Here is a 9,811-nt window from a genome sequence, read left to right on the forward strand (position 1 = left end):
GTCACTCCCCACAGACCCACCGGTGGGTCCAATATCGCATCACCAAATCTATCAGAAACACTCTTATAATTATAGAAAACAATAAAAACGATTTCACAGAATGTAAAGATTTAAAAAGTACATGAGGCATCAAATGTAATAATCAAGCTTAATGGGGATGGAAAAAGACTGTCTGTACACATTAGGACCTAAACTAAATGTTATGAGTGTGTAATCTGTTTTAGAACATTGAGAAATGCCTAAAAACTGTTTTAATAAATTTAAATGAAATCCACAAGTTCTCACAGCAAAGACAAAAAACATAACCTTTTAAAAATGGGACACAAATAGTACTGGAAACTCAGCTCATTTTGCTTTGACTTGATTGGTGGGTTGTCTTTACTTTTGAATGTGCTAAGTAGGATAATCATTTGAAAGGTGAATAAAACAGTCAGCCGCAGAAGTGTGTGACAAAAGGAGTGTGCTAACAAAAAGATGTTGAATTGTTGAAACGAATCGAATGTTAAATAGACTTCATTCATGAAATCTAATCTAACACCTGAGTCTTTTTAGAGTGAATGTACTTGTGTGATCTGAAGTATAGGGCTGTACCTGATTCTTCAACAGATGAAATCATGATTCTTTCAGCATTTTTAAAACCAGAACATTGCAGATTAAGAAAATAAATCATTGAACTACAATTTTACGGCAGATATCGTTAAAGAAATATCATTAAGAAATAAAATAAAACGGGTATGAAGATTCTTTCTTTTTATTGCTCATATTTTTACTGTTTCAAGGCATTTACAAACAGCAGAAGGATGACCAAAAGTGAAATGAATGTGCCATTTAGTCTCTATATCCCATTGATTCCTGACAAAAATAAACTCAGCAAACGTTGCTCTTTAAAAGAAGGATCGTGTTTTGCACTGACGAGACTTGGATGATACCTTGGACTAATGTAATTCATCGTAACCATACTGTTCCCACATCTATGAAGTCATAAAGCACTGATCCAGGCAATAGAGCGGAGGGCCAGGCAGAGTGGGACAGGGTGGGCACCCAAAGCCAACAGTATTGACAAAGGCATGCATTTGCTAAAATGATGATGAATATTTTATGTGGACAAGGGTTTCAGAGCTCCTTGAGCGGATGTAAATAAGTCAAGAGCATATGATATTTACCCCAGGATAAAACATTGATGAGCGCTCTGGCTATTTAAGAGGGCTAAACATGACATGGTGTTTACACTAGGGTCAGACAGGAGGGTCAGCCAAAGGCGTAGGCTTCCAGCTTTAAAGAGATGGATAACGTTACAGGGCAAAAAGGCACACGTCGCCTCAGAAGTAGTGGCAGCCGTCAGGCTAATATACCTCTCCTTAACAGCCTTTAAAGGGACAGTTCAAACCAAAAACAAAAATTTTCGTCATCGTTAACTTGCTTTAATTTCTTTCCAAACCCAAACAACAGACTTTTTGGAACACCAGCGGAGCTAATTCTATATCTTTTTATGATGCATTAAATGCCCCCAATGAGCGTCAAAAATGTTTGTGAGTGTCAGGTAGCCTATTGTGAAATTACAAAATGCTTTTTTTGGGGGGGGGTCAAAAAACGTTTTAATGTCAGTACCACATTGTAGGCCTATTTACACAGTGAAGTTTCAAACTTAAGGTTGAAAACATGAACAAAGAACCAAGCAAGGATGAGCAATAGTAATACTACTAATATTAAAACTGACAGGAGCATAATAAACATTAGAAAAAGCTATTAACAGTTATTCTAATTTCCTGAAAACATAGTGTTCACACCCCATGTGTTTATTATCATTGTGTAGTCATCATGAGAGCTTTATGTTTACTTAGTTCAGAGTATTCACAAAGCACATTCATTAATGATCATTTAATCATTAGACTTAATGTTAAGCAGAGACAAATGCAACGCTGTCTGTCATTTTGATCATACGCAAGTTTAGAAAGTTTATTCTTGATGGGCCTTTGTGCAGTTTTATTTAGTTAACTGAAGGCAAAAAAATTTAACACAATGGAAAGGCCATGATCTCATAGAAGAACGAACTGAATTAAACTAGAATGAAGGGACAGTTTATAAATTCATAGGATTAACTTAAAACTTCTGGCCGCCATTGATTTCATTTTTGCAATCAAACACCTAAAATATTCTTAAAGTGACACTTCACACACAAATAAAACTCTGTCATCAATGATTCACCTTTGAGTTGTTCCAAATTTGTATAAATATCTGATGAACATAGAGAAAGATATTTGCTAAATGGTTGTAACCAAACAGTTCTTGGACCCCATTGACTACCATTTTTTTGTTTAGATGAACACAAAATCAGATTTTGAAGAATGTAGGAAAGCAAACGGTTCTGGGGCCCTTTTGACTACCAATTGTAATTTTTCCTACTATGGTAGTCCATGGGGTCCAAAAACTGTTTGGTTACAAGCATTCGTCCAAATATATTTTTCTGTGTTTAACCAAACAAAGAAATGTATACAGGTTTGGAACAACTAGAGAGTGAGTAATTCATGACAGAATTTTCAATTATTTTCAAAAAGTTATTAAATTTAAGTTATCAATTCATTTTGGAAAACTGTCCCTTTAATGGTGTTGTTTTAAAAGACTAGCAGAATGATAATCTTGTCAGCCACAAATCTGGTCTACATGGGCCCTGTTGTTTAACTACCTCCGACTCCTGCCTTTTCAGCATACTTAAGTCAGCGAGAGCTTTTTTAATGTAAGGTGAATAGAGAAGCGTAAATACTTTGGTAGTGGTCAGAACTGCTGCATTATGTATTTTGCGGGAACTAAACAAATGCACTGTGGTCAGGCCACAGAGTAGCCCGAGCACTTCACTCTGAACGGACGCATTACCCATTCACCACAGTGAGACTGCCTGTTTGTGTGCATTAGGTCTTCAGCAGTCACAGTTATATGATACTAGATGAAGTGGTTTCCATGGAGTGTGTAGCAAAAGCTTGTGGGAGCGCATAAATATCCCCTGCGTGCAAAAACTCCATCCCTCTGCCGCCCTACTCGAACAACAAAAACTCAAAGTACCAACAAGCAAAAGAAAAAAGAAAATAGCCATAAAAAAGATCAAAAATGATGTCAGTGCCATATTGTCTTGATCAACAGATGACTGATCATATTGACCGCCGCCCATCCTTCACGAGCCCATTGTTTGATGACAGAACGGCGAGCTGCTCCTGTGCATCCATTTCCCACAAGCCCCTTTCAACCCCCGCCCTTCAACCACTCTCCTCTCCTCCCCCGGGGCAGACGCATCAATAACGCCCGCGCCAGGCCGGTCGAGGGAAGAAAGCAGGGCCGCTGTGAGACCCCGAGGCCTCTGCCACGCACCCCCAACATTACAGCCCTCCCATCCGTCATCAACTCGACCCCGCCTGGGGTCAACACCACCCTCTGACCAGCCAAAGGATGGGACCGTCCAGGGGTCTGGCCACTGGTTCATATCACTAATACATCATACATCATAAAATATGTGAGACTTGTTGTACTCTGTGTGCCCATATGATGCATGTCAGATATGGGGCAAATTATACAATGGTATAGCAGCTGGACTAGGAAAAACGGAAAAATCAAATGTGTTTGAAAATGTGTTCTTGTTGAGAGGAGTACTGACAGATGCAGTTGTTTCGATAAAAACACATCTAAACATTAAAGACACATTTATTGAAAATATTCAATTGCAGAGACACGATAATGCCCTGTGCACTGTAACCAAAAAGTCTAGGATCAAGCTGGTTTGTCACTGATAAACGAAGCGCATAGTGCATGTAGTAGTCGAATCTTACTCTGCAAGAAAGTTGAGAGTAATCAATATGTTTCTATTTGGTTTGTTTATGGGGTCCCAAAATTAGCCAACCAGTCGGCTGTCACATTCAATCAAGATCAATTTCACAGAAGATTAGCTTAACACAACGAGACTAGTCACTTATCTTGTACACACAAGATAAAAGTTTGTGTACTGAGGATGTGTAGCACAATCCTATCCGTGCCTTACCACATGTGAAAACTACACCAATCAACACAATCCTGCATGAAGAATGTTTGCAAGTTACGACAGCGAATGCACTCTTAAGTGAATGCTCTTTAAGCCTTAATGAACTTGAACAAAAGCCCTCAAAAGCAATTCTATTAGTACTGTATGTAGTATGGCTACCTTCTGAAAGAAAATTAACTCAGCTGCAGTTTGCACCATATGCAGTCAAGTGTATATTCTTTATATCAGATAAAAGGCATACAATGAAATTGATTAGTCGAATATAGAAGAGTGTACTCAAGACAAAAGTGACAGCACGGGCGCTGTGTCATCAGCCCAACGGTTGTTCAAAACAGATAATAAGATTTCGGTACAAAAGGACCATTTCCAAAGATGGTGCATGTGGCGAGAGGTACGCCTGCAGCTGCCTTGTCCATAACTGCTCCGAGTGTAATGGGGGGCTCCTTCAACACCTGAGGCTGCCACACATTTCCGAGGCCTCTGTTCCTGCCACCAAACCTCTTACCACACTCACACAAGCTTTTCTTTCATCTTTATGAAATCCATCCTTTCCATGCTTTCTCGCTATTTGGAGAGGGATTGTCCCCTCCACGGCTGCGGGAGAGAGCAGAACACAGAATTACACAAACAAACACAAAGCTCCGTAAAGCAATGCTTAATAGGCTCACACATGGCTCCCGTTTCATCTTCTCAAAAGCTGTTCAAAAATGATCAACACTCGAGAGTGAGCCCTCCTCTGCTTCTGTGTCCCAGGGCCCTTGTATCAGTCGCCAACTTATTTTATATTCTGACACACTTTTTAATTAGATTGTCCAGCGCATGATCGTTTCCAACAGCCCTAGCAAGGTCAGGATCCTGAGCTGTGCTCTACATTGAAGTTCTACATAACAGTCTGTCCTATGAATTAAGATGGTGAAGAACTCTTGAATGCCTTTCTGAGGAAAACTGTGACGGTTTGGGATGGGACACACCACGCAGATCCCAAAGAAATAGCATTGTGGTGTTGCTTTGCCTGGCATCGTCTGCATCGGGTGGATAAAAGTTGTGTTTGAACACATCGGACTGATTAAAGCCGACAGCCAACAACTCTCTCACACCAGCAGGTGGCAGTACTCTGTATAACTGTGGAAATTCAAAGCATTACTGACAGATTTGTGTCGCCATTTTCAAGTTCCAGATGGGATGCCGTTGTCAGCCCTGGATCTTCTCGTGGACAATAAAAGAAAGAAACGAAGGGTGGATTATGCAGTGTCAGACACGAAGGGCGTCGTTGGTTTGCTTTGACCAGTTCCGTTGTTTTTGATTCGCTAGGCTAAACAGCGAGCTCCGCAACTGGTTTGACATGCAGAATCTGTCGAAAACAGCTGACAACAACCCACTAGAGCCAATGGTGCAGAACACCCACACACAAAACTGAAGCCGACCAACACTGAAAAACACCCGACATTGCGAGACGGCCGACCAGCAGCTAGGACACGTACATCTGTAAGACGTCTGCTAAAGATCTGGAAAACATCTGCTGTGCTAAAAGAGCAGTTTTACATCCATTCTAAATCATAAACATATTACAGACATCTTATACTTTAGATGTCCATATGACGTCTGACAGCAGATGTCTTTGAGACGTCTTGCAGATGTAAATGCAGACATCCTACAGAAGTCTGCCAGATGTTTGTCTGTTATCAAAGTAGTGTGTCGTAGACTTTTGGCTGACTGACACTGGTTACATGTGTTTTGTTGGATTAGATGTGTCAAACTTTCTGATGCTGTTTTAATAAATATGGAGCATACAAAGCACAATTACCGGACAGAACATCTGACGATTACTATTGCTATTTGACTTTACAATACACACAAAACTGACCTTGAAATGTCTAAAAGCTAAATAAGGCCTATGACTGAGTCTGACTTTTACAGTCACAGATGGTTTTTGTAATGGAGGAGGTGCTTTAGTATATTTAAGGATTAGCAACTCCCCCTTCCCCTAACTGAGTTCCTTAGTTATTAATTTTACTGTTAAATACTCACAGAAAAGCATTTTTAAGCAGCTCTCATTAATACGCCTCTCCTTCACGCAGCCCAGCTAGGTGAGAACTGTCGCTAATTATTACCTTCATATGCAAATGCTGTTAGTCATGCTTTAAGTGTACTTTTTCTTATTTAATTAATTAAAACAATCATCTATGAACTTTAAATTAGTCTGGTGTAAAATAATCTCTTTTTATCGTTTAATAATTAGCAGGCAGTAAAGCGGCTGTATTAATTGCATTTAGGCTTCCGCCCCAGGAGACGCGCATGGAGGAATGAATTTCTGCTGCCTGAAATAGTAAATTCCCATGAACCGAGGAGCTAGCGAGGAAACGGAGAGGGAAGGAGGGTGAGAGATGAAGGAAAAGATAAAAAAGACAAGAGAATAAACTCCTTTTCAGCGCTTATTCTTTAAATTACCCCTGGGAATCAGAGACAACCCATAATTAGCCTAGTGCCGTGGTAAAATTGATTGAAATGCAGAACATCAATTATTAAGCGTAACAGTTTTTTATACATCCCTCCCGCATCTCTTTGGGTGAGAGTGGGTATGGCAGATCTTTGGGTTTAACCTCTGAAAACGGACGGCACATGAGAGGATGAGAGTTCAGATCTTCACTATCTATCCCTATCTGACATGTGAATGCTACGTACATTCAACCAGAAAAGTGTCACGAACCATGTCTCTCTTGTTCTGCTGAGACATCTACATAGTCAGTGAAGAAACTGCGCGTGTAGCTGTTTGCTTGTGCACATTAATTTGTGCACGTTGCAGACAAGAAAGTAAAGTATGAAATAACAAGGATTAGGGAACAAGGGTATGTACTGGAAGTTTCTTATCAAGCCTTGTGAAATGTGCATAATGACACAGAAAAACATTTGCTTCAAACATCCCCGTCTGAGGCCTGGTCCACATATACATGGGGTAAACTGAGTTTTTTTTCCTTCATTTCAAAAAAATCTCAGTCCACATGAGAACGCAAAAACACGCTATAAAGCGCTTTCGAGAGCATGTCAAACCATCGGGTACCGCTATAACTGCATAGAAATAATTGCATAAAGTTAAGCAAATCTCGACTTTGTCGAGACACAAAACACGCCCACTTCCTGTCACCAACAGTCACGGTCGCTATACTGGATGTCGCTTGTCTACAATTGAAATGAATGATATCGCCTCGCTTTTTCGCTGGGTGTCCCTGTTGGTCTGAATGGGGCTTTAATATAAACCCATGTTCGACAATCAGACGCCTGAAAATAGTTACCAGTTCAAGTAGTCTAGAAACTCAATACATAATAGCGCTAAAACCGGAGTTTCTGAAAATCTTCACCCTGGTATAAGTTTTAAAGTTTGGGTAATTTAACAACAAACTGCTGTTGGGAAGGTGGGCTTATTTGCAGCCACTCAAATGCCAGTCTAACAAGTCCAGCTGTTTTAGAAGCATACTGGGCCGTAAGCAGCTCCAATTGTTTCTGTGATTACCAAATTGCCAAAACAGTGTGTTAGTTAAAGCCATCTCACTGCAAACAGAAGAGCTCATTACTGAAAGGGTATTTATCTGTTAAAGCAGCAATAATCTGTATAATTGCTTTAATTATCCTGCCAATAAGAGCAACACAAATTCACAGCTCACACATTGGCTGTTAGCTCATTCCGGTTATTTGCCCTAGAACTGCTGCCAGCTGCTGGTAATAATGTGCATAACAGTGGTTCGCTGTACCAGACTCAAAAGCGTCTTTCATTTATGTTGATTTTCAGTCTGTTGATGCTACCACCTCTCAAACAAGGATTGCCTTTCTGAACATACTTTAAGGACTATCAGACAAAAATGTCCATAAATGTATTACAGTTACAACCCCCCCAAAGCAATTTTGCTTTATGCAAGGCCACAGTAATTACAGAAAATGATTCATTTGTATTTTGCAAGGATCGAACCCGTAACCGCCCAGTTGTTCGCCTTAACCACCACTGCCATTTGAGGTCTCTTAAGGGTCACCTACCTGACCCCCAATGTCATGCATACGCTGGCAATTGTCAGTGCTTACCATGGCTGGAAAACCTCACGTGAGCCTAATTAATTTTTTGAAGGGTCTTTGTGCTCCAGTTACCACTGCAGACGTTTGCCAAAGTATCAGGAAAAGGACTTCAGAAGACATCCAACACTTCACACTGGACAAGTCAGAGGGCAGTACACAATAGAATCCATAAAGCCCATTGTAAAGGAGTCAGGTTCAAGTATAGGTTAGGACAATGTTTTAATTAGTTGCCCATAACTTATACATGATCACTCTTTTCCTATGGCCAAAAATCAACAAAAGAGCGATTCAAGCAGAATAGCACAAAATGATGGAGTCATTGTGTGGGTTATAAGGTATAATACACAAAGAAATTAGTTAGTTAACCAGTCAGGTCGACAAAAAGGCGTAGAGAAGCTACACATGGTGAGCTCAGAATGGAACAGTTTCATAGAGTGCTTACATTACGGCCTTTTGGACATAACAGTTTGACCCCGGGTACCAGCGGTCTTAAACGAGACACCCATTTATTTTTTCTTAAACTAGAATCCAAACAGATTAACGGCCTCCTGCGCTTGAACGGCCATTGAAATAAAGCAATATGCAAACCAAACGGGCCTATTTAGAATGCATTTCCAGTAAGTCGGTTTATAAGTAAATATAAATTTTTGGGAAATGTTTTTCTGTAGCGCATTAACAAGCCATCAGGGATTACACCGTGAAATGCTGCCAAACCAGATGTAACTTCAAGACTTAATGCTGCATAAATTATGAACTATTACAGTGTAACTTGGAGAAACCACTTAGTGCCCATCCTGACCACAGAGATGAGTTTTAATGCGAGAGAAATGATTAACGAACGCTGCGATGTATCTCTGAGCTTTTAGCAACCCGTTTGCTCTGTGTGGTTTTCCCTAAAATCAAATTGATCAAGACCCCTTAAGACCTAAACAGTCATGAGGCCCTGACTTAAAAGGGGGTTGGCAAAATCCCTTTGTAATAAACAAAGTAAAAAAACAATCTAAGACTGATATAATGACAGGTCTAATGGTAACAAATTTCTTTATTTAGAAATTCATTTCATGCAGCTTGAAATGCAGCTCTCGCTCTCTTATTCTCTCTCTTAGGCCACCATCCGCTTTGTTATTTTAGCAAAGATTTAATGACATCCATATTTATTAGTCTCTTTATTAAAAACTGACAGAATACAGGAACTATGAACATAATATACTGGTACTAAGCACATTATCAGCTCTTTTGGAGAGATTAGACGGTGGATTAGAATTAGGGTTTATTCCAATTGGTTTAAGAGAGCCAGGTTCCTGCAACTGCTTTTATAATTTTCCATGGCTAAAAAAACTAAATCTAATGGTGGCTTTTGTATTAATATATAGAGTACTGTACATAGATTTTTATATTTAATTAACACTGCATATAGTCTGTCTGATATTTGACCTGTGTTTTGACTTGCATCACCTTATATGTTTTCTTGTACAGCTGCTTTGTAACAATGACAATTGCAAAAAGAGCTAGAATAAATAAAGTTGACTTGACATACATCTCAAAATTGTTCAAACTTTTAGTGTCACTCACTTTCTCCACATTTTACAAATCAATTTTCCAAATCTGTGGAATAGCACAAATGTAACTGCCAAATGTTGTTGTGACTTAAAAATCTAAATAATTCAAAACATTGTATTTTATCATTGTCAGTGTAATCACTTTTTGTCTAGAATTTGTACAAGG

This window comes from Barbatula barbatula, assembly GCF_947034865.1.
Source record: "Barbatula barbatula genome assembly, chromosome: 24".
In the NCBI taxonomy this organism is placed as follows: Eukaryota; Metazoa; Chordata; class Actinopteri; order Cypriniformes; family Nemacheilidae; genus Barbatula; species Barbatula barbatula.